Source organism: Apodemus sylvaticus, chromosome 7 (assembly GCF_947179515.1).
Source record: "Apodemus sylvaticus chromosome 7, mApoSyl1.1, whole genome shotgun sequence".
NCBI classification, from domain to species: domain Eukaryota; kingdom Metazoa; phylum Chordata; class Mammalia; order Rodentia; family Muridae; genus Apodemus; species Apodemus sylvaticus.
This window is the reverse complement of record NC_067478.1, coordinates 56,848,848-56,873,998: the sequence shown is the minus strand read 5'-3', so window position 1 is coordinate 56,873,998 and position 25,151 is coordinate 56,848,848. Positions and strand designations below refer to the sequence as shown.

Sequence of the window (25,151 nt, the reverse complement as noted above, 5' to 3'; positions counted from 1 at the left end):
CAGAGCAAGGAAGGGCATTAGGACTTATGAATCTTTACCAAGACTAGCAAGAAGATTGTTTCAAGGTTCTCCTCTCAGAAGATGCAGGAAACACATCAAGCAGGAAACACACAAAGAAATAGGAAAGAAAAGGATACGCTTATCCACAGCTGCAGGATTCTAACAACCCCAGAACCTGTAATAAACTAGAAACTAGAAAATTAAGCCCAACAAATCACATGATTACCCAATGAAGTTTCCTGGAAGAACACCAAAGCTGCTACTTGGCGCTTTCTTGTTGCCCTTGATAAAAGGTTAGAAGAAAGATATGAGAGGAATATAGGACTGAATTTTAAAAGGAAATTATTATTCTTCAAGCTTTCTAAGAGAGCCAAAGTTGATAGCAAAGATCACATCCACAGAAGAACTACTGAGTTTGTTATCATAATTTTAGAAAATAAAAAAGGGTTCACCAGAGGAGTGGGTCTAAGAATCTTCAGTACATATTTCATAGGCCATCTTAATTGAAAGAAGGCCTTCTTATGGGGCTGGAGAGGTGGCTCAGTGGTCAACAGCAGAGGACCCACATTCTGTTCTTAGTACCTACACAGAAGCTCAAACCACTTACAACTCATTTCAGGGTGTCCAGTGCCATCCTCTGATCTCCTCCAGCACCAGGCACGCATGAGGTGTACATACAGACATGTAAGCAAAACACTCATACATACAAAATAGAAATAAACAATTTTTGAAAGGTCTTCTGAGAATCTTAAAGGTGCCATCCCTCCCAGACCCTAACTAAAGGGGCAATGGTGCAAAGGGCCTTATCATGAAGATAACCGTGGGCTGGACTTCGTTTAAATGCAGTGGGATGCAATTTGACTAATGAAAATCACCTGAAGATTTTAATAAATTAGGTCAATATGGTCTGAAATGTTATACAGAGAAATGAAAAGAAAAGATCTTAAAGTTGTAAAATCTCCATGGGTAGAGATATGCTGAAAAAAATCACTCAGCAGCTGGTGTGGGCCATATATGCAGGTCAGAATTTTTTGTGATTAGACAGAAAATAAAATTTAACACCTATATTATTTTTATTTATTTTTATATGTATGTATGTATGTGTGTGTGTATGTTATCTATTTATTTTGGGGGAGGTGCACCCTTGCTATGGCATGCACATGGAGAGAAAATTGGGGAACATATTTTAAACATTCTCAAGGAGATTTGGAGTATGGATAATGACAACTGTCTTAATTACTGTTCTGTTGCTCTGAAGAGACACCATGACCAAGGCAACTTATAACAGGAAGCATTTAATTGGAGACTTGCTTAGAGTTTCAGAGGATGAGTCTGTAATCATCATGGTGGGAAGCCTGGTGGCAGGTAGACATGGCAGTAGCTGAGAGCTCATATCTTATCTGCAAGTTGCAGGGACGGGGGGTGGAATCTCCTGATCCTTCCTAAACAGTTCTACCAACTAGTAACCAAACATTCAAATCTATGAGTCCACAGGAACCATTCTCATTCAAACAACTGAGCATTGAAAGTCGCTGATCCTAGACAGCAAAGGTCTAGAAGTACAGAGGTAAAGAACTCAGATAAGAAGGCTGTGAAGTTTGAGCTCTTTGTAGTGCTAAAACCTGAAAGAGCTTGGAGTATACAGGTGTGGGGGAGGACCTCCTGGGCTTAGGCAATATTAAATATGGGATGGAAGTATTGTAATTCTACTGTCAGGAGTCTTGAGAGATAGCTCATTCCAAGTCTCAATAGACTTTGTTAAATTTATGTTCAAATATTATTGCAAACAGCAACAATAGCAAACCAGAATTGTCCTACTGTTCTCCAGACTTGTGTTTAAGAAAGCTTCATTGCAGCATGTCTCCGATCTCACTCTCCCACAGATTTTGTTTCTCTGGTGTGAAGACAGATTGGCAGGAAAATCAAAAGATATCCTGATGCAAAATTGTGATCTTTTAAAACTGAGATTCATCTAGAATTTTCTTTTGGTGGTGAAGAAGTCATATGCCACCTATGACAGCCACCCCCAGTTCTTTGTCGCAGAAGCTGAGAGTCTGCATTTGGAGACCAGACCCAGCACCGGAGAAGCAACTGCAGCCATTTCCACAGCTTTGCCATGCTGCTGTAAGCCAGGAGAGGATGGCAGCCAGGTCCTGCTTTCCCTCAGCCCATCTCATTTGCTTGTAAATTGATACATTGGCTGTATTCTGCCCCCTTTGGTTGAATTGTACCAAAACCAAACTTATCTTTCAACCCTTGACCCTTTAAGGAATGGTAATTGAACTATTTAATCTAGTCTCTAGGTAAAGTAATAAATGGTCTGATGCATTTGTTTTTAAGGTTTTATTTCCTATATTTAAAAGTTGTCACCGGGCGGTGGTGGCGCACACCTGTAATCCCAGCACTCTGGGAGGCAGAGGCAGGCGGATTTCTGAGTTCGAGGCCCGCCTGGTGAGTGAGTTCCAGGACAGCCAGGGCTTTACAGAGATACCCTGTCTCGAAAAAAAAAAAAACAAAAAAAAAAAAAAAAAAAAAAACAAAAAAAAAAGTTGTCATCAGGAGAATTTCTTCTCTGTGGCTTTAAAATAAATCTCAAGGACCTACTTAAATAATGTGAATGATTCAGTAAATGTCTCCAGGACTCTCTGCTCCTTTTTCATGTACAATTCAAGCTGTCATTTGGTGTGAAAACAAGTCCATTCATTAAGAGAACCCATTCCTCTTGTTTGTTTTCCAGATCCATTAGTTTAGCACTTACTGCATGCTGGGAATTGGATTGGTGAGCAAACAAGAAGAGGGTGTTGTGCATGTAGCTCAGGTAGGTGACAGGAACATGGATGGAATAATCTCCCCAAAATGTGCACATTCTACACTTACCATCATCAAATGGTATTCTGACTGTGGTTTAATGTGTGAGTAATAGTCATTTCTGGGCTATTTGAGATGAGATTTTTTTTCTTAAAGATTTATTTATTAGTATATGTAAGTACACTGTAGCTGTCTTCAGACACACCAGAAGAGGGCATTGGATCTCATTATGGATAGTTGTGAGCCACCATGTGGTTGCTGAGATTTGAGCTCAGGATTTGCAAGTACTTTGAGAGATTCAGATTAAGTCTTATTTTTTAATTATCTTTTTGCTGTGAAACTTATAAAAAGAATGGAAGGAAATTACATAAAGTACAAACATACTTTTGAAGTAGGAAACAATTGATGGCAAAAGCCTTGCAGGAATTAATACATTCTTCTTTGGTAAAATTTTACTTCCTTAAAAATGGCCACCAACACCCGGAGCTCTCCATGTTAGAATAGATGGTTTTATGATCCTAACAAAATTGAAAATGGCATCATGGCATCATGGCATTAGCCAAATCTTAAAGAGCTCTTGAAGCTTTTGCTTTTGACTCCCAGAAATCTAGTTCCTATGGAGAAAACCCTAAATTAGCCAATGACAGAGGTTCGTGAAAGCACACTGAGGCACACAGCCAACAGTCCAGTCCATTGCTAGACTCGTGGTGGAGATCAATACGAGCTGGTCTTTCTTCCTGCTTGCTACCTCAAGGCATACACATCCATTAACCCACACAATGACAAGAAGCTAGATGCCCTGACCCAATACCAACCTGCAGAACTATGAGCTTTTATAAACCAGAAGCTAGGAAACTATAGCCCACATGCCTCTTTTTTGTAGAGGAGAGGGCTGCCCCCCTGTTTATACAGACTGTCTTTGACTGCTTTTGACTTACAACAGCTGCATTGAGCAGGTGCCGCAGAGAGTTTAAAAGAATCTACTTTGCAAGAAAAACTTTCCAGTCCTTATTTTAAGCCATAAAGTTTTGGGGTACTTTGTCAGACAGCAGCAAGTCACCCAAACACTGCAGGGGAGCAGAGGCAGTGCTCCTGCTTGAGCTGTAATTCCTTGTCTGTAATCCCGCGTGCTTGTGTTTGAGACCTGTGAAGGCATTTCCCTTTATCTAGACCAACATCTGTTTCGAATGAGTAACAATGTCATTTTTCTAAATAGAATATTTTAATAATGCTGGGACAATATCCACTTTCTTGATACAAGACATTTTTTGAATGTAATAACCAGATAAAATCCAATATGGCTCTTTTCCGCCCTCAGAAACTATTTCATTTAAAAATTATCCATGCTAAAGTGATTTCAACTCGATGTCAGGAAGGAGCCTTGGTGTGTGAAAGTGTTTCAAAGTGTCTTTCCCCACAGAGAGCTACCTCTCGGTGTCACCGCCTCATACTCCTAACGTCTCCTCAGAGTTGGTCCTTATCTTTTCTCCTGCAAAATAAAACAAGAAAAAAAGAAGGTAAAATATTAACTGTCTCCAGCCTTCAGAGGGATGAGTCACATTTTCTGAGTTACATAAAGTATTTTTTAAAAACTAATTTTAGGGATTGGCAGTTCTACTGTGTAATCCTGGCTTGTTGAAAGGTAATGAATAGATTTGCACATAGGCTGGAGAATATGAATCAATGTAATGTGTATGACACTGTGAAGGGCATTGCTTAACTACACACTCTAGGAACTTATTACCTATTCTCTGGAAAATAGAAAATCAGTAAATACCAATTAAATGGTGCTGTTTCTGCAAGAAATCATAAACTCTGAGTTCAGGAAATCCTAAGATGCATTTGCTCCTGTAGCTGTACAGAGAGAGGTTTGGGGTGCGTGGCATGGTGTATGGAAAATCAGGGTGTAAGGCTGATTTTCTGGGTGAGATTTGAAGTACTATTAAGGAAAGTGCTGGTTACTGAAGTACAAACTTAAGAATGTAGGGGCTGTAACTCATTGGTGGGGCTCATGCAGAGCATGTATGAGGCTCTGGGGTCAATTCTGAGCATTGTGTAACCCAGGCATGATGGTACACATCAGTAATCTCAGCATTCCAAAGGCGGAGGCAAGGGGATTGTATGTTTAAGCTTATCTTTGATGCATATGGAGTTCAAGGTCAGTCTGCATCAAAAAGGGAGTGGGCTAGAATCTAAAATATCATCAGTGTGAGTTACTGTGACTTTGAAGGCCAGACTGAGGTCAGCAGTTGGATCCGAAGGGCTTTCTGCCAAGATACTTTATGTTGTTCATTTGAATTTTAGGACGACCTTCCATAGGCCCTAATCAGGTTTCTGCATTTTCTTCATGCATATTATTTGTAACCCAATCTAACAATTAAAGTTATATTTAACAACACACTATACTTCTTTTTTTAATATACTAAAACCAGAATTGTAGGTCTTCACCACTGAATGGGGCCTTGGACAATTTCTGGTCCAAATGCCTCATTTTATAGAAAAAGAAATAATTTCCTTTTATGCTTCCAAAGATTTTATTTCCAAGGACCATCTTAGAGAATTTTTTGAAACTAACATATTAGTTTCTAAAGCCCTTTGAACACAAAAAAATAATACATGCAAACCAGGTTAAATGCACTACTCTGAACAATTATTTAATGAAAATAGTGAAATATTTTGACTGGTAACAAGTTGCAAGAATTTGGGTAAGAGTCCTAAGAGAGAGAAGTGCAATTCAAGATCATCTAAACAATGAGGGGACAGAGTAAAGTTTCTGGTAGCTTGTGTCATGGGCTAAATTGTGTCTCCTCCACCAAATTTATGTTGAAATTCTCAACTCCAGCACCTCAGAATGAGGCCATGTTTGGATACAGGGTTTTTAAAAAGGTTATTAAAATGAGTTGGTATGGCAAGCTCTAATCCAATTCAACTGGTGGCATTATAGGCAGAAGACAGAGTGCCTAGGAGAAACTCAGCTGAAGAAATCCACTCTGTGGAACCTGGACCCCAGACGGCTTTCCTGTTTGAGCTCCCGAGGCCCCATGGGCTTTGTTACGGCAGCCCTAGCAAACTGGTATACTTTATAAATATGTGACACCCAGAGCTGAAGATATAATACAGACATCATCTGGGCAACTGACATGATTGCCATTTTTATTGTGGCAAACACCATAGATCTGCTGATATAGTTGAAACAGCCCACACTTCTGTCTCTGCTGAAAGTCCCATTCGTGAATACATTTCAGACATTCCAAAACAATTGGGGGAAAAAACTCCCTAATTTTCTGTATGTCTTTTAGAATGAATAAAGTGAGGTGGTATTCCCAACACCTGGCAATAATTCCTGAATCACTGCCCCACCCCACCCCCAACCTCATTTGAAAAGCCTCCCTTGCTACAAGGCAGCTGCTAATCACATTTCTTTCTTTCTTTCTGTCTGTTGTAAACATCTCAAACTCGCTCTTTTAGCAGGTGCTGACGAGCTTTGCCTTTCTCAGAAACAATTCCATTCTTCAGAATCTTTTTCTTGTGCAACTCTGACTTTTCCAAGAGATCAATTGAGCCTTTTCTCCTCTTACTCAACCCGCCAATCCCTTGTCGAGGCCAAGTAACAAACCTTGCCAAGAAAAAATTTCCTTGGCTAAAGGAGGGCAGGAAAGGCCATCAAGAGCCAGCTATTAATCCCTTTTTCCAGTTAAAAATGCATTAATTTTTTTGGCAGTGATTTTATGTTGTGGTTAATTTTAAGTTTAGAGTAATCTAAAATGCTTCATAATGAAATCTATCTTATACTTTCTTCAGTATAGATGCAAAACTTGCAGTATTACTAATAATTTTCAACCAATTTCTAAATTCTCGGGAACTTTTAAAAATCTTTTTTTTTCTTCTGTCATCTAATGCATTCGACATTATTTCTAGTTTTAGGGGTTTGATAGCCTGCGACCGCCAGCTGGGTACAAGCTGCCAGAATCAGGCGTGTGATTGTGATAGTGAAGTGTATTAATAGGCCTATGACATCCAGGAGCTAGGAAAGTATTCTGCTGCTAAACTTAGAATTGGTCATAGCCTTAAGGTATCACATCTGTTTGGGGCACTGACATTTTAATGCGCACGTGAAGTAGTGGGGGGCCATTTAAGAATCTGGTATTGAGAGTGAAGTTAGAAGAAGAGGAGGAGGAAGAGGGGGAAAAGGAGGATGGAGAAGAGGAGGGAGGAGGGGGAAGAGGAAATGAAATGTGGTTCAAATGGTCGGGGTAATGGAATCTAGAGAAGAAAAACAGGTTTTTATGAGGAGGCCCCACAGAGAAGATGTCTGCAGCTCTCCAGTGTCTCAGGGAATCCAAGATTCAAGAATTCAAGAACATGTGCCCTTCAGTAATATTTTGGTGGTTTTGTATATAACACACACACACACATACACACACACAAACACACTCAAGGTGTTTGATAAAAACATAGCAAATGCTTTTTTTACATTGTCTTAGAGTAATAATACCTTCATGACCAAGTATTTTATAAAGCCCAGGCTATCAAGAAATATGCTTAAGGGGCCAGAGCAAGCGGGGCCCGGAGCAAGTGGGGCTGGAGCAAGAGGGAGAAAGGGAAGGGGAAAAATGTGTTTAAAAGTCCAAAAGGAGGAAGTAGAGAAGAGGCTGAGAGGGATGCCAGTGTGTGTGTGTGGGGGGGGGGGGGGGAGGCAAAAGGCCAACTTATTTAATGTGCAGGAAAACTGAACAAACCAGCCAGAGAAGATTTAAGCACTCAGTAATTTAAAATGGGCTAATTATTTAGAGAGGAGATTTATATCAAAATAATGCAAATGGATAAAAAAAATAGCTCAACTTTGCAGATAAACGAATCTCATAACTAAAACTCTCTCTGCCTTTGTGCTGTTGTTTGGGTTTTCTGTTTCATTTTGTTTAGTTTGCCACAGGGTCTCTCTACTGAGCCTCAAACATCTGTCCCAAACTCCTGAGTGCAGGGACCACAGGCATGTGATGCCATGTTTGGCTTATATAGACTTTTGAAAGGGTGATAATTTGGAAAAATGAAAATTTAGCCCGGAATGAATGTTAAGAATATAAAAAATAGTCTTGGTAGCACGAATTGGTACAATCTTTTTGGAAAATATTCATTTTGGCAATATTCATTTTTAAAAGGTTTAAAACTACACTTTATCCATTAAACTTCAAGATCTTAGCTATTTTTTAAACAAGTATAGAACATTATAGACATACCAGGAATGATAGTGGCAGCCGGTCTACAACCTTCGTGGACCACAGGACAGTAGAAAGCTGTAGACACCATCGGGTTTCTGTAGAAGCAGATGTGGTAGGAGAGTAAATTAATAGGCAGCATCAAAAGTAGAGTCATGACAGTGAGGACCAGCTAGCTATAGTCCACAAACATCTTTTGGAAAGTAAAGGCATGTGAGTGTGTGTGTGTTTGTGTGTGTGTGAGTATATGTATGTGTGAGTGTGTGTGTACATGTGAGTGTGTGTGTGTATGTATGTGAGTGTGTGTACGTGTGAGTGTGTGTGTGTGTGAGTATATGTATGTGTGAGTGTGTGTGTACATGTGAGTGTGTGTGTGTATGTGAGTGTGTGTACATGTGAGTGTGTGTGTGAATGTGTGTATGTGTGTATATGTATGTGAATGTGTAATTGTGTATATGTATGAATGTGTGTATGTGTGTGTGAATGTGTATGTGTGTGAACATGTGTGTGTATATATGTGCATGTGTGTGTTGTAGGTTTGTACATAGTCTTGTATGTGGGGCAGGGGATGATACAGACAAAACCTCTTAGTAAACCAGCAAATCACTGATGCTAATGAATGACAGAGCCATAGCTCAGGATGTTAGGGTTTTTTGTTTTGGGGTTTTGAGACAGAGTTTCTCCATGCAGCCTTGGCTGTCCTGGCACTTGCTCTGCAGACCATGCCTTTGCCTCCCAGGTGCTGGGATTAAAGGCATGAGCCATACCACCACCACTACCACCACCACCACCACCACCACCACCATCACCCCCAGCTAGGAAGTTAGTTTAAAGAGGGACATGTATAGCTGTAAGTGTTCACACTAAAGATGAGAGAGCCCAAGTGTTGACTGATGTCCCAGCTCCTAGAGACCAAGATTTAGTTGTATTTATCTTTGTATCTTTTTGCACAAACACCATTCAAAAATTGCTTAATAAACTCAGATTGTCATGGAAGCGAAAAATTCTTGTTGTTTTCCTGACAGTAAATTTATTCTCCAGAATGCAAATATGATACAATGCTTCCTTCTTTGTCATAGAAGCAAAAGTACAGAGTATGTGAGTGTAGTGAGAGTTTTGGTTTCTTTGAAAAACACAGAAATATTATGAGAATGTTTTCATTTTAATCCCATGTGTGGGATACGGAGCTGCTTCAAATGGTCCACAGCAGCTGACTATGATTTGCCTCATGCTCTAGCAGGGGCATGATTTTGTCAGCTGCAGAAAGTTTCTGCAATTGTGCGACATTTGGAATTCTGGGAACTTTTCAGAGGCTATAATAATGCTTGGGCCCCTAGAGATGAGGTAGGGTAGGTTCTTGGTTGTTGGTTGTTTGCTGTTGGTTGCAGTTTGTTAAATAGTCCTGTGCAAAGAAGAAATAAAAATAAGATATTAGATATCCTGACATCAAAGATCAAAGCTACCCCAAGGAACTTCCTAATCAGCAGGAAGTAGTCTAATGATGACATTACCCCCTTTTCCTTTCTATCTTGTTTCTCCTATCTAGTGTTAAGGGATCGTGAGAGTGGATAAAGGGTGAAAAGGGGTGAAAGAAAGAAGAACCCACAAAGTAGCAAAAGACAGCTACATGTGAATATCTACTAATTTGTTATATTAATAAATACTTAACAGATCTGAATTGTCAAAAGGAGAGAAAGTAATTCACTGAGTAAACTCATGTGTTAGGCATCAGGTTCTGAGATTTACAGCATTTGCCAAAGCAACTCTACAAGGGAGAATTTCAGAAATCAAGGGTATAAATCTTGAGTCTGTCCTGATAAAACAGACTCAGAGTTTCCGGTAGAGAATGCCTTCCTTCTTTGAGTGCTTACTTCCCTGGTTTCTCCGTTCTATCAAGTGGCTATTTGCTTAAAAGTAGGAGAATATCATAATTTAAAAGGCATCTGGATATGGCATCATTTCACTTCTATGCATTCCATTTTAATTCTACCAACTCACTGCAGTCAAATCATCTACCTTAAACATAGATCTATTTATGACACCCATCTGTCTAGAAATGTCCATGATTCTTCACAATCTGGCGATAAAGTAGTCCATTTTGTTCTAACTCTCAAATGTTTCACCCAGACGATTGCCACACCCAGTCTTGGAGACTCTTATTAACAGTGTTCTAGAGCCTGGATCAAGACTTTCTACAGCACCAACATATTTAAATATCAATTGCTTTCAACAATATCACTTAAAAAAATTTTTCCTGGGTTCAGCGAGATGGCTCAATGAATTAAGACACTTGTCACCATGCCTAGAGTTTATTCCCTGAGACCCAGTTGTAAAAACAAAGAACCAGGTTATCCTGTGACTTCCACACGTACATGGTAGCACATATGCCTGCACACACACACACACACACACACAATTCCCTTTTGAGTCATCACAATGCTGTATTGTGATACACACACACACACACACACACACACACACACACGGTTTCCTTTGTGCCATCACAAAATACTCCATTGTGATAAGAAAAGTTCCATAATATCATCACAATGAACTGTGTAATCACAACAGTGTACTTTCCAACCATGCTTTATTGTGATGTCATAATGCTGAATAATGCCATCACAAGGCTCTATTGTGCCGTCACAGCCTTCCATTGTCCCCTCCACTCTCATCATAATTCTCTAAGTGAAATTGGTGCTCCTGGTTTGCATGCACTCTGATATTATCATGTTGCATTGTGAAATCATAATGGTCAGTGGTACCACCACAACTCCGCACTGTGACATCACACAGGTCCATTGTGGCATTACAGTGCTACACTGTGCTGCCCCAGGACTCTTTTGGCATCATTATGGTACACTGTGAACTCACAATAACCCATTGTGGCATCACACTGCTCTACGGTGACATCACAGTGATACATTTTGACATCACAGCACTCCTTTGTGACATCAGCATGGTGTACTATGAGATCACAGTGATTACCGCACCGTCACCCTTACTCACTGTCCCATAAGAACCCTGCTTCTGATATCACAGAGCTTCAACCTGCCAATATGTCATATTCTGGGGTAGCATGTTCTGAGCCTCAACAAGGTTGAGTTTTATTCTAGAATTAGAAGATAGTAGCTGGGGGCAGGGAGCTGTTGGGGGATCCTGCTAAAAATTCCTTCATCCACCCCCTTCTACTAAGGTTCCAGTGGGAAACTGCAGTATGCTTTGGTTTTGGTTTTGGTTTTTGGGTTTTTTTTGAGACAGGGTTTCTCTATACAGCCCTGGCTGTCCTGGAACACACTTTGTAGACCAGGATGGCCTTGAACTCAGAAATCCGCCTGTCTCTGCCTCCCGAGTGCTGGGAGAAACTGCAGTATGATTCCCCCAAGTTCTCTCTGGGGTACTTGTGATTTTACTGTTTACTGACAGAGGATTAGGTGAGGAGTGACAGGCAGGAGTGTGGCGACCTTAAAGCAGCCACACTGGAAGGCCTGCACCCAGTGTGGATAATGACTCTCCCATAGCTGTGTAGAAGGCTGCAGTCTTTCCTCACCTACACATTCAGCCCACACTATACACTGAGGCCATATGCTGAATTGAATACAACTGGTTGACTGAACACTACAGTGAGGGTCCGATGGCCCTGCTTGCCTTTCCTTCTGGGTCGACAAACCACCTATGATAACCTTTTGTGCACAGACCCAGCCAAACTCCTGAAGATAGTGGCTGTGTGGCTAGGGACAGTCCTGTACAACTGTGGAGTGTAAACAATGGTATTTAAGATTTGTCATCACAGGTAAGGAGCCTTTCCTGAAGGGTGGAGGAACCATCTAAGGGTGGGAACAATGGTGAACATCCCCTTTCTCTTGCTGCAAACAAATAAATACCTGACAAGAAGCAGAATAAGGGGCAGGGCAGTGGTGGCTGCACATGTTTAGTCCCAGCACTTGGGAGGTAGGGGCAGGTGGATCTCTGTGAGTTTGAGGCCAGCCTGGTCTACAGAGCTAATTCTAGGACATCCAAGACTATACAAACAAACCCCTTCTCAAACCACCCTACCACCACCAGAAAAAAGAAGCATACTAAGAGAAGAAGGGGAGTTTTAGCTTACAGTTTTCAGGGCTACAGGGTACTGTGACTAAAAGAACTTGGAGTCAGAATCAAATACAGTGATGAGGTACATCATAGCATTGCAGTCAAGGACGGCTTTGTGGCACGGTGGGGTCCTGGAAGACTGTAATACGGCCAAGTGTGAGGCGGCCCGTACCATCTTGGCTTGTATAAGTGCGCTCCACACAGTTCGCCCAGAAACAAACCAAACTACACGTTTCTCACTGTCCCCCATCTCTAAGGAACACGAGCTCCTTGTTTCAATCTTCCCTCGGAGACCCCGACGATCCGTTCCAGCTCTCATGTCAGTTCTCTGGTCTGTTACGCAGACACTAACACTGCTGATTCACAGAAAGGTGTGGAGACAAATGGAGCCACGTGTGCCGAAGCTTGTTTGTTCTGGGAGACCCCGTTCTTACTCTGAAGCACTAGTGGCAACGTGGGGAAGAACAGGTGATGCTTTTGTTTGGATTCCTTGCTGTTGTTGTTGCTCGGATACCTTTAAAAACAGTTATGAGGAACCGGGGCACGATGGCGCATGCGTTTAATTCCAGCACTTGAGAGGCAGAGGTAGGTGGATCTATGTGAGTAGGTAGGCCAGCCTGGTCTACAAAATGAGTTCCAGGATAACTAGGACTGTTACACAGAGAAACCCTGTCTCAAAAACAAACAGACTGTTATCAGGAAAGAGTTAGGTGGGTAAGATATCTCTTGGGGGTCATGCCTATAACAGAGGACGCACACAGACCGGTGGGAGAGCACCCCTCTACGCAGATGCCAGGAAAGGTGAGGCAGAAGGAAGGCCCGTGGAGCAAGTATCCCAAACTCAGGACTCAGAAGGTTTGCGGGGCTCAAGGTAAATCTTTAAGCCAAAGTTGTCCGGTTAAAGGAGTCTGCCCCCACTCCGGCCTGGTTCAGTCACTGGCTGGGTAACCTGGGTCTTAACCACAAATCCAGTGGTGGATCTGCCGGCCCTTCAGCTGGGGTTGTCAGTCCAGTCCGCCCTTTGTGGCAGGAGACTTGAGTGACATGTATCCACAGGTGCCAGGCTATCCCCTGGGTCCTTCCCCTCTGCCAACCGTGCCTTTCTGAGTGCTTCTCCTGTTTTGCCAAATTCCTCAGCAGCCCTAGGCTGTTTAATCCTCAGCAGGAATTGGCACAGATGACTTTTCCTTTTTTTTTTTTCCTTTTAGTTTTGTTTTTGAGACCGGGTCTTGTGTACCCAGGCTGGCCTCAGACCCACTATGTAGCCGAGAATAGCATGCAACTTCTCTGATCCTCCTGCCTCCTGCCTCCACCTCCCTAGTGCTAGGATGACAGGCATGCTCAGCTCTGCCTGGTTTTACAGGGTGCTGGAGACAGAGCCCAGGGCATATTAGGGAAACCCTTTACAAGCCAACCACACCTCTTACCATCCTTCCCTAACTCAGGGACGCTAGGTGCTTTTCATTTACTCTTCAGTTTTACAGGTCTTTAAAAGACCTCAGAGCTGTCTTCTGCTTTCCTTTATCTGAGCTTACTCCTTTGTCATCTCCGTTCACCCTGTGGCTGTTTGTAAGGCAATGGCTCTTTCTCAGGGGAAGTCGAACCCTTCCCCTGAGCTCCAGCCTAAAGACGACACAGGTTTTTCTAGTAGTCAGAACTCTGATGAGGCTTTGCCTGGTGGAACACTACCCACTCCTCTAGCCATCATGGAGAACAATTTTAAGGACAATAATAGATTTGTGTGTGTGTGTGTGTGTGTGTGTGTGTGTGTGTGCGCTCGCAGAATGCAGACATGGACATGATCAGTGAGGACACTAACTCCAGAGAAGAGAATGATGTGACTCAAAGAACAGACCAGATCATGGAATGTACTCAGACTTAATTTATCACAGAACTAGGTGTCTATGGCCAAGTAACACAAAGGCATTAACACTGCCCAGCAGAGCACAGCAGACAGGATTGCTTCTTCACAGTGTTTAAGCTTCGATGAAATTTAAAAAAAATGTATGTTTACCACGGAAATATGACCTGGAGAAGTTATTTAGCCAGAGGCCAGTGGGACAAGAGGCGACAGGAAAGTAGGAAGGAATGCAGGGAGCAGACACTTGCCGCACAGACGTAAAGAAACCAGTCTGCTCACAAAGCTCCAAGTGACATTTCAGACACGGGATCCCGGAGGGTGTTAGGAGGGAATTACTGAGCAAATCCCCCCTCGGAGCCTCAAAGTCCTCTGGCAACAGTCATGGAGAGAGGGATCCTGTACTAATGTTCCAACCATTGTTCTTAAGCGCGGTGGGCCAAAGTTCACGCAGCAATATCTGCGTGTTTGCACGGAGTGGGAATGCGTAATACATGCAGATGCTGCGCTTTGGGTTCCTGTGTTTAGAAATCTGCCTTGCTTGATCTGTGTGTCCTTAATCTACTTAGGCAGAGACCTTTCCTTGTGTTCTAATATCAAATAGGCTTTTGCTTAGGCAGGTCTAATGGGACCTTGTCATTGGTGGAAGCTTAATAAGGTATCAGGAGATTGCAAATAAATTTCATTAAGAGGCCATAATCTCTACCTCATGAAAAATATGTGTTCGAAAATACGGGGTCAAGATACTCCTGCAATCTGCCATGCAATAGCCTAGAAGTACCCTGAGGGGTGAACTATACACTCCTAGTTGTGAAAATACCAGTAAGCTCAGGAGCCCTGACAATCAAGGTTTTCCGTGTCCAGTCTCTAAGAGCTGAGGAGAGTATGGCTAAAGTTTGTTAGAAATTCTAAAAGGCATGCCAGTTATCTCTGGCCAGGTGGTTTGTTTATTTTTTTCCTAGAGTTCTAAACGTCCACTTCAATGCTATGCAGGAACTAAGGTATGGTCTGGGTGTGGTGTGCATGCCTGCACTCCCAGCACCTTCGAAGCTCAGGTGGAACGGTGAGTTGATTTGAGGTCAGCCTGGGTTACATAGGGACTGCCAGGTGAGTTTGTCCTGCTCAGGAAAGGAAAGGAAAGGAGAGGAGAGGAGAGGGAAGGGGAGGGGAGGGGAGAGAAGGGAAGGGGAGAGAAGAAACAAAGAAGGAAGAAAAGGAAGGAAGGAAGGAAGGAAGGAAGGAAGGAAGAAGACGTTGGGTGCATTCAGGGTAGAGGGGCCAAAAACAAAAACAAAAAACAAAAAGCAAAAACAAACCAAAAAACCTCACTACAGGCAAATATAACAATTAAAACTACTTTTAAAAGAAAAGGGAAAAAATGTGGCTTGCTTTAGCAGGGAAAGTATTGCTACCGGGCGTGGTGGCTCATGCCTGTAATCCCAGCACTTGGGAGGCAGAGGCAGGCTGAGTTCGAGGCCAGCCTGTTCTACAGAGTGAGTTCCAGGACAGCCAGGACTACACAGAGAAACCCTGTCTCAAAAAACAAAACAAAACAAAAAACAAACAAACAAACAAACAAAAAGAAAGTATTGCTAACTTGGCATGTTCTCAGACAGTCAGAAGGGGCCCTCTACAAGTTTGAGACAATTAAGAAAGCAGCTAACAGGTTTATGAAGACTGTTGTTTCAAATACAAAGTTCTAAGTGATCAGGCGTGAATAAGTCTAGGAGTCTTCTGAAATGAGTTTTCAAAGCCTTGCAACAAAGCATCCCAACAGAGTCCTGTGGAAATCTGAACAGGATGAGACTCAAAAGAGGTGGCAGATAGCCCAGAATGGCATTGACAAGGCAGCAGCTGCACAGGACAAGGACCCTTCCTAGCCACTCACAGACGAGGGAGCTCATAGGTCTGCCATAAACAGAACCACATGGCCTGCTTACTCAGTTACGAATAGATACGGCATTCGTGTTTTCACATTTGGATAGCTCAAGAATATACAGTAGGAAACCTACTGTTTATTGGGATCCTGTCTAGACAGGTCTCCAGAGACAACTAAGGCTACCAAAATCTTACACACCTTTCAGTGCAATGCTCATGAATATGCACTTACTTTATGCTGAGCTCTATACACGCTAGCTTGTTTTTCACTAAACAATATTTGGAACTTATTATTTATCAGTTAAGAAAAGAAAAGGAGGGCTGGAGAGATGCCTCCGTGGTTAAGAGCAGTGTCTGGACCTGGGTTCAATTCCCAGCACCCACATGGCGGCTCACAACTGTCAGTAACTCTAGCTCTGGGGGATCTGACACCCTCCCACAGACATGTATGCAAGCAAAACCATGCAGTTAAAATAAAATTAAATAAATTAGTTTTTAAAAAGAGAGAAAGGAAAGGAAATTATCACCATTCCTAAGCAGACAAGTGGCTACATGATAATTTATTCAACCAGGCTGACATTAATAGATATTTAAGTGATTTCTCAGCTTTGGTTTTTATATACAATGCTTCAAAGACTCACTCTCTGCTCACAACAGCTTGCACATATTTTAAATAATCCATATGATAAATTCCTAGAGGTAAAATTACAGATGCAAAGTGTGTGTACTTGCAGCTTTGATGGATAAGCTTGCCTTCCGAGATCTCTCACTTACGCAGTACCAGTGAGCTCGGCTGTCTTTTCATACATGCTGGGCTAGAGGTTAATTTGTATTTCTCAATCTGATGAGATGGTCTTTTCATGTATGTTTTAGAGACATTTGTGTTTCCTTTTGTGTAAATAGCTCACATGCTCTATGCATTTATCTGCTAGGGTTGTTTATATTTTCGTGTGTTGTTCTGTGGTGCTGGGATTTAACTTAGGGCCATGCACACGCTAGACAGTCACTCTGTCATTAAGTCGCAACTCCAGTTCACAATTTTTTAATTAAAGATGTTTTTGTTTGCTTGTTTTAAGTCAGGGTTTTGCTGTGTTACCCAGCTTTACCTCAACTTCCCAGGCTCAAGTGCTTCTCCTGCCTTACTCAGCTCTCCAGGAGATTGCTACATGCAGGATCATTTTTTGAAAAAAAAATCATTTTCTAATTAAAAAGTTAGCACCTGAGGCAGGAGGGATGACTCAGTGGCTAGTCTAGCACAGGACCGGTTCTTCCCAAGCATCCAAGTGGTGGCTCACAACCGTGTGTGACTCTAGTTCCAGAGCATCTACTGCCCTCTTCTGGCTTCTGTGAGCACTGCAGGCACAGCATCCACATGTGACATACATACAGGCAGACACACAGTCAGACAGACAAATATGTAAGCAAACCTCATACACATAAAGTAATTTTTTGAAAGTACTTTTACTGTATTGTGAGTTGCAAGTATTTTCCCAACATTGCCATAGAGCTCATGGATATTTAAGATATGTATTTAAACGACAATTGGATTATATAGATAAATAGAATCATACTTTCTTTCCTTGAGGATTTAAACATATTCTCTTCTGTTCTCTAAAATTCAATGTATTTGTAGAAGAATATTTTGATCTGTTTGTTTTGGGTAGTTATCTCTAAATAGTCTTGGCTGGCCATGGATTCACAGAAATCCACCTCCCTCTGTGACCAGGATGCTGGGATTAAAGGTGTGTGCATTCACGCCAGGCCTGTGTAGAAGAATCTTATACCAGCCTGTTTCGTTTTCACATTTTATAGATGATTTATTGTGTTGGTGTTGTTTTGCTTTACTATTCAAGAAACTCTTTTCTCTTTCTTTCATTTTTTTAGTTTCAAAGTTCCTCAGTTACATGAGGTCACATTTAAGTGGGGATCATCATGTGTCAGTTTTTCCTTGAAACATGACACTTTATTATTGTTATTGTTGTTGTAATTGAAGTCTAATCCTAAACCTCTCCCATGAGTTCTCTCTCCCTGAGCTGCATTCCCAGTTCTCTTCTTACTGCCTTGTTTTCAATAGGGTCTCCCTTAGACCAAGGCTGGCCTTGTACTTCTAGTTTTCCGGCCTCAGTTTCCTGAGAGACTGGGCCTGTGTGTGTGTGTGTGTGTGTGTGTGTGTACCACAAGCCTGGGCCCAGCCTAATAGGCTCCACCAAAAGAACTATTTTGTCTAGCTGTCTTTGTTACTGTGAAAAGACACCACGACCGAGGCAATTTATCAAAGAAAACATGATTGAAGCTCACAGTTCCAGGGGGTTAGAGCCCGTGACCATCATGGCAGGCAGGCAGGCAGGAGGGCGGGCAGGCAGGCATTGGAGGAGAAGCTGAGAGCTTATGTCTGCTCCACAAGCACGAGGCAGAGAGAGGGCCTTGGGAATGGATGGCCTAGGCTTTTGAAACAAGGTCACACCTACTCCTTGCCAAATAGGTCCACTAACTAGGTAGCACTCAAACATATGAACCTGGGGGGGCCATCTTCATTCAAGCCACATCATATAGCTGTATTGCAAGATTTTCTCTAATTCATTAAGTGTGGATTTTAGATAATTATCTGCTGCTGGATCTGGTTTTTGTCTTCCATAGATTACTGCATTTATTTGTTTAAGATAGGGTCTATGTAACCCTGGATAGCCTGGCACTTGCTATGTAGACCAGGGCTCAAACTCACAGAAATCCACCTGTGTCTGCCTCCCAAATGCTGCGATTAAAGGCAGGTGCACTATGCCCCTTATTCTCTGTAATTATTTTAAATCATATTTCTTTTCATACATTTTGCTTGCTTTCTTCGTATCTATTTCTTTGCATTCTGGTCAGTGTCTACTTTCCCTCGTGTTACAAATCCTCATTCCATTTCTATCTTGTTTTTACAAGCTCCTTTCTATAGTTTTTTGTTTGTTTTTTGTTTTGTTTTGTTTTGTTTTTTTGGTGGGGCTGGGTGTTTGAGACAGGGTCTCCTACCTAACTCTGGCTGTTCTAGAACTCACTATATAGACCATGAGGCTGGGTGTCTTATGACTTTCTAGAGATCTAACACAACACAGCTCTCCATCTTCCTGCCTCTTGTATTTGTTTGGCATTCTTATTTATCTTTTTATGTGCATACATAACACATCAAATAAACATCTAGTTAAAGGGTCTTTTATTCTTCTCAACTGAAGCTCTGTATTCATTAGGTATTTGCTCCCATTCCTCCCTCTGTTCAGCTCCTATAACAATCATTCCACACTTTTCCCGATGTGTTTGACTGAACAAGAAATTTTATTTAAGTAGAATTATACAGTGTACTAAACAGGGTTAGCTAGTGGAATAAAACAGGTAGACTGAATCCATTTATACACAGGAAGGAGATTTATTAGAATGGCTTACAGGCTGTGGTCCAGCCAGTTCAGCAATGGGTATCCCCCAGTGGAAAGTCCAAGAATCAGTCCATGAGGCTGGGTGTCTAAGCTGGTCTTCAGTACACACTGAAATCCCAAAGAAAGAGGTTCTAATGCCAGCAAGAAGACGCTCCAGTGGCAGGATAGATTTACACACCATCAAGAGTGGGGGCAAGCAGGCAAAGCCCGTCCTTTCTCCATATCCATTTATAAAGGCTGCCACCAGGAGGGGACTTGGGGTAGGCCTCCCACCTCACCTGATCCAGATTCAGAGTGGGTCTTCCTGTCTGAGCGAGCCAATCAAGAAAAATTCCTTACAGTGCACTCAGCTGCTTGGATCTCTGTTGACTTCAGGTGCAGCCAAGTTGACCACAAAATTTAGCTACCATTTATGGGATTTGCTATCTTATGGCTGATTTATTTCATTGCATTCAGCATGATATTGCATGATATTTTCAACACTTATCCATTCAGTAATGTGTCAAAATTTCCTTCTTTATAAAGACGAACAGTTCCCATAGTATGTATATATGTGTTCTTGTTTTATAAGTGGATTACTTTATTAACTGTTAAATTAATGGGAAAACATTTGGTTGAAACTTTTATCTGTTCCATGGAAAATATCTGTGATCAATATTTCCTGCATTTCTTTTTCTGTTCCTTTTTCCTCTATCAGAGTAAGTATGTGTGGGCAGCTGGTTTTTCATTTCTCCTTTTGGGTCAGTGACTGACTTTGAGTAAACATTTACCGAATGGTAGGTCTGTTAGATACTACAGTTGTGTCCAAGGCTAGCAGCAATTTGCTGAGGGTCACCTAAAAGAGAGAACAACTTCTTTGCCACATTTCCCAAAATGTCAGATAGGCAACTGGAAGACACACAAGGCCTATTTTTCTGTCCTCTGCCCCACTACCTGCCTCTCTAGAGTGACTCACATGAGCACTCTGCTCCCCTCTGTGTCTTTTACAGTTGTTCTGCCACTTCCTTCGGACACACGAGGCTGGACACTCCTGGTTTTGTGAATGTTCGGGGTTGCAGTCACAGGCAGCTCCTGATCTTCCTTCACACCCTATTTGCTCTCCTCTGCACTTGGCCCCCCTTTCCCTTCATGTAGCTTGTATTTTCCCAGGTATCCTAGCTTGCATTTCTATTTGTTTCTCATTCTTCTTTTGGGTGATTTCCTAGAGGAGGAGGAATACTAACTGGAAATATGCACCCAATTCTCCTTGCATACTAGGAAATGTTTCTCTCAAAACAGTTTATTGTTATTGTTGTTGATGCTATTATTATAATAACATTATTATTTTGCATCAGGGATGGATTTGAAAGTGATAAGTAGTTGAGGATGGCCTGGACTTCTGGTTCTCCTGCTCCCACCTCTCCAGAGCTGGGATCACAGACTTGCGCTGCCTTGCCAAGTTTGGTGCTGCTAGGGATTAAACCCAAAGCTACCAACTGAACTATAACCTCAGCATATTAAATAAAAGCAGTTTGTCTTTATATAAACCTCCAAATTAGAGAACCTTTCAGGATACTATGGATGTGTGGCCCGAGATGGTTTGGGTAGCAATAGCTGTTAGGGAGATTACAAAAGAAAACAGGAAACAATCCCTCTCGTAAAAGACTTGACCTGGTTGATTCTTAGTTACCTGTTCTGTGTACAGCTTCTTATATTCTTAATTCTAGGAGCTGAGCCATCTCATCCTCTCTAGCACACGATCTGCCTCTAAAGCTTCAGACTTGGAGAATAGGTACTCCTGGCAGATATCAGGGTCTGTGGTCTCGGGACCAACCCCCCTTCATGTCCTGTGTGCCTTCCTGTGGAAACATGGCTCTGGTTGCAGACTGTGTTGCCTTGCTGTGGAAGAGGAAGTGCAGATGCAAAAGGACCCTGAAATTCACCTCTGATCCATGAATAATGTGTCACATTTCATCACTAGCAATTACCTCTTGGAGGTTCTATGGCTGCTTTTAAATACTCATATTCCTTTGAAAATAAGCAACTTTCCATTAAAACCTTAAAAATGTTTCAAGAGGAAGGAATGCTGAGGAAACAGAGGAAGAGGAAATGAAGGGAACACCCAAGACAAACATTGCCCACTCAACAGTTCTTCTGCGCTGGACTTACTTCTTTACTAATAATTATAATCATTGAAGCAAACCAACAGGAAGTTGGTGAGAAGTCCTCAGTTGTGGAAAGGAGAACATTCCTAAATTGCCTGTCCCTGAACTCCTTGGCTCTCCTTAGTTTATGGAATTTCTGAGCCTCTCATTCTACACTAAGTCTAGTGACTTTACTGTTCTTCCCAGAGGATGTCTGTCTGCTCCAGGGGAACTCAGCTGCTGCTGTTTCCATACTGTGAGGCAATACTGGGCACCAGCTTGTTTAAGGCAAATCAAAAGGAGTTCTGCCTTCAGACCTGGCAAGGCCAAGAGCTCTTATTTTACATGAAGAATGATGTTAGGATTAGACCTAAGCTTTCCTGTACAATGCTGGCATGGATAGTTGTTGCTCAAGGCCGGAATTCAGAGTCATTTTAATCTGGAAATGGATCTTTCAAAATGAATTGACCGCCAAGTGTGGACATTGCATGTGATCTGGACCTAGCAGGGATTCTAATATGTGGAGTAAGTTCTGTGGATCGAAAACTGCTTCCTGACAGAAAGGCTAGCTTGATTGACAGGATATAATAAAAACATCACCCATACCTGTTATATATAAATTTACATCATTTTCAATGCCAGAGATATCACATGCTGCCCTTTCTCAAAGGTACCCTTAATCCTTTGGCTTATACAACCGCAAGGACACTGCCAAGAGAGTCATTTCAATTTCTTCTCCCATAAACAAAAGTACTTAGGCACAAATACCTGCAATAAAAACATATTTTTAGCAGTAGGACTTTGGAAGCGATTAATAGGAATGGTGCCTATAACAAATATTGTTCTTGGAACATTGATTGATTACCTGAGAACTTTACCAGGGTTCAGTTGGGGGCAACCTTTTCTTCACATTGTGTGGAGTGCCTTCTCTGTATTTTCAATTGTTAATTCTGTACAGGCTGGCAGGATCTTCGTACTGTTATTTCTATAGCCCATCACTGGCCTTATATTTTGTAAATATTCTTCCTTCTTCATTTGCCTAAAGGCCAGCTAGAATTATATTAGAGGCTCTGGACAGTTATAATAAAAACCTGACAGCAAGGGGATGAACAAGAAATGGAGGGCGAAACTTCCAGGCAGAAAGAATGATGCTGGGGAAGAAAGCAGACACGTGAGATTTGGAGGAAGGACTTCAAGGACACAGTGCTGCCAGGAAACAGTACAGCTCCAAGGAAACCAGGAGCAGAGAAGGACAGAGCCTGCCACGCGGCAGGTCATAGGCTGGCTAGTCAGGCTAAGTTCAGAGTAGCTGGGAGACTGCCCAAGCAAAAGGCCTAAGCTTTAAACTATATTAAAAGTCTGCACGTCTCATGTATACCGCTGGAGGATTTGAGAAAGTCCTGCTATAAGGTTCTATTTTTTTCTTTCTTACTCTTCAGACACTTTGCAAGGAAAACAATAATGGCCATCAAAGTGAAAACAATCCTAAAATGGGATATCCATGTAATGGAACATTATTTGGCAATAAAAGTAGATGACACCATAGCACAGGTATCAACGTGGATGAACCTGGAAGGCGCTGTGGTCCATGAAAGCGGTCAGTGAGAAGAGAGCACACAGTGTCTGCTTCCTTATGTAGAATATTGGAATAAGCAAATCTACAGACAAACGGGATCTGCGATTCCCTAGGTGTAGGCGAAGGGAACAGGGCCACGGTGAATACTTAGAAAGGAATTGTCTTTCTGAGGTAATAGAAATGCTAAGCATACTAGAAGTGGCTGTATGCTCTGTGAATATACTAAAGATCGTTCAGTTTTATACTTTGAATAGGTGACTTGTGGTATTTTTTTTTCTGAGACAGGGTTTCTCTATGTAGCCCTGGCTGTCCTAGAACTCACTCTGTAGACAAGGGTGGCCTTGAACTCAGAGATCTGCCTGCCTCTGCCTCCTAGCTCCTAAATAATTAAGTATAAAGTCATTAAAAGGACACAGGAAAAAGTTGTATCCATCACATTTCTGAGACAATAGTATTTACAGGGAACTATCTGATGGCATTTGACCCAGAGTATAAGTTGGAAGTATTACAAGTTCTAAAGGTCTCAACTGGCCAAATGTTGTTGCTACTTTAATGCTTGGTTTGGAGCTTCCCAACTTGTTATCTGTAAAAGTCCTCAGAGAAACAGAACCAAGAGTTCCATGCATATGACTGTGCATATTGGTGAATATTGTTCCTCTCCCTGTATAATGTATACACACACACAATCTACTATGCATATCTATATGTATGTACATACTGTATATGTCTGTGTGTACATTCAGTTTATATCTACTATGTGTATATTTTATTATCCTCTCTCTCTTCCCCCACTCAGCCTTCTCGCATTATGAAAGACAATGTGAGTTGGGCAGTGGTGGCACATGCCTTTAATCCCAGCACTTGGGAGGCAGAGGCAGGTGGATTTCTGAGTTCGAGGCCAGCCTGGTCTACAGAGTGAGTTCCAGGACAGCCAGGGCTATACAGAGAAACCTTGTCTCGAAAAAAAAACAAAACAAAAAGACGATATGATTTATTCAAAGGCTACTGATTTAAATGTGAATCTCATCTGAAAATCTATCTTCAAAGTGGCATGTATATTGGTATGAATTGAATGTTTAGGTAGTATGTTTATATTAGAGTTCTCTAAAGCAGTGTCTCTCAAACTTCCTAAGGCTTTGACTCTTTTAATACAGTTCCTCATGTTGTGGTAAACTCCCCAACCATAAAATTATTTTATTGATACTCCACAATAATTTTGCTACTATTGTGAATTGTAATGTAAACATCTGACCATGCAGATTATCTGATATGTGACCCCCCCCCAAAGGAACTGATTGTGTGTGTGTGTGTGTGTGTGCGCGCGTGTGTGTGTGTGTGTGTGTGTGTGTGTGTGTGTGTGTGTAACTCTTACAAAAGAAGGAAACTCTTATTTTAAAAAATGTTAATTTGGGACTTATGGTTTCAGAAGATACATACATACACACATACATAGGGTTCATCTGAAAGACATACAGCCTATGGTCCAGCTAGTTCAACAATGGCTGTCTCCCAGTGAAAAGTCCAATAATCTAGTAGCTATTCAGTCATCTATGAGACAGGCTCTAGTACCAGTGAAGAAAAGCCACAGCAGAAAAGATCTATGACCTTGCCAGTGAGAACGAGAGCAAGCAGGCCAAAAGCAAGAGCTTCTTTCTTCCATATCCAGAAAGTGTGGCCCAGATTTAGGGTGGGTCTTCAGACTTCAATGATCCAATCAAGAAAAACCTCACACAGATATGCCCAGCTGCTTGGGTTTTTAGTTCATTTCAGATGTAGTTCAGTTGACAACCAAGACTAGTTATCACAAGTCTACCCTTTGTCAACCTGATGCATGTAGGCTTGATTTTTTTCAAAACCTACTTTTAATATGGGGTTTTAAATGCTTTTACCTTATTTCTAGCCCACCACCCACCAGAGATGGAAAGGAAAGGTTATTAGGATACAGGAGAAGCGTAGAAATTGTTAGAGCAAACCCAATCTGCATTGTCAGGAAATCAGCAGTTCAGTTCACAGGAATCAGCAGTGGCAGCTCGATCCACTAGTAAACACTTCATGAATATACCAACCGTCCAGTTCAGTAGTGTTGGGATAGCAAACACGAAGCAGAAGCGGTGGCACAACCTGGCAGAAACAGCCAGGCCTCAGCCAAATTGGAATGAGTCAGAAAGGACGATTAGGACCAGCAGGGAT

At 41.9% G+C, this 25,151-nt stretch overlaps 1 long non-coding RNA gene across 2 annotated transcripts in view; it reads right to left on the bottom strand.

Moving 5' to 3' along the window:
• Positions 1-3,293: 3,293 nt before the first annotated feature.
• LOC127688837 (uncharacterized) overlaps positions 3,294-25,151 on the bottom strand; it is a 54,959-nt gene continuing 33,101 nt past the window's right edge. For both annotated transcript variants that reach the window (XR_007978767.1, XR_007978768.1), the window contains 2 exons: positions 8,046-8,122; positions 3,294-4,297 (listed from right to left, as the gene is read on the bottom strand). This is a non-coding gene — a long non-coding RNA (uncharacterized LOC127688837). The remainder of the gene's footprint in view (positions 4,298-8,045; positions 8,123-25,151) is intronic.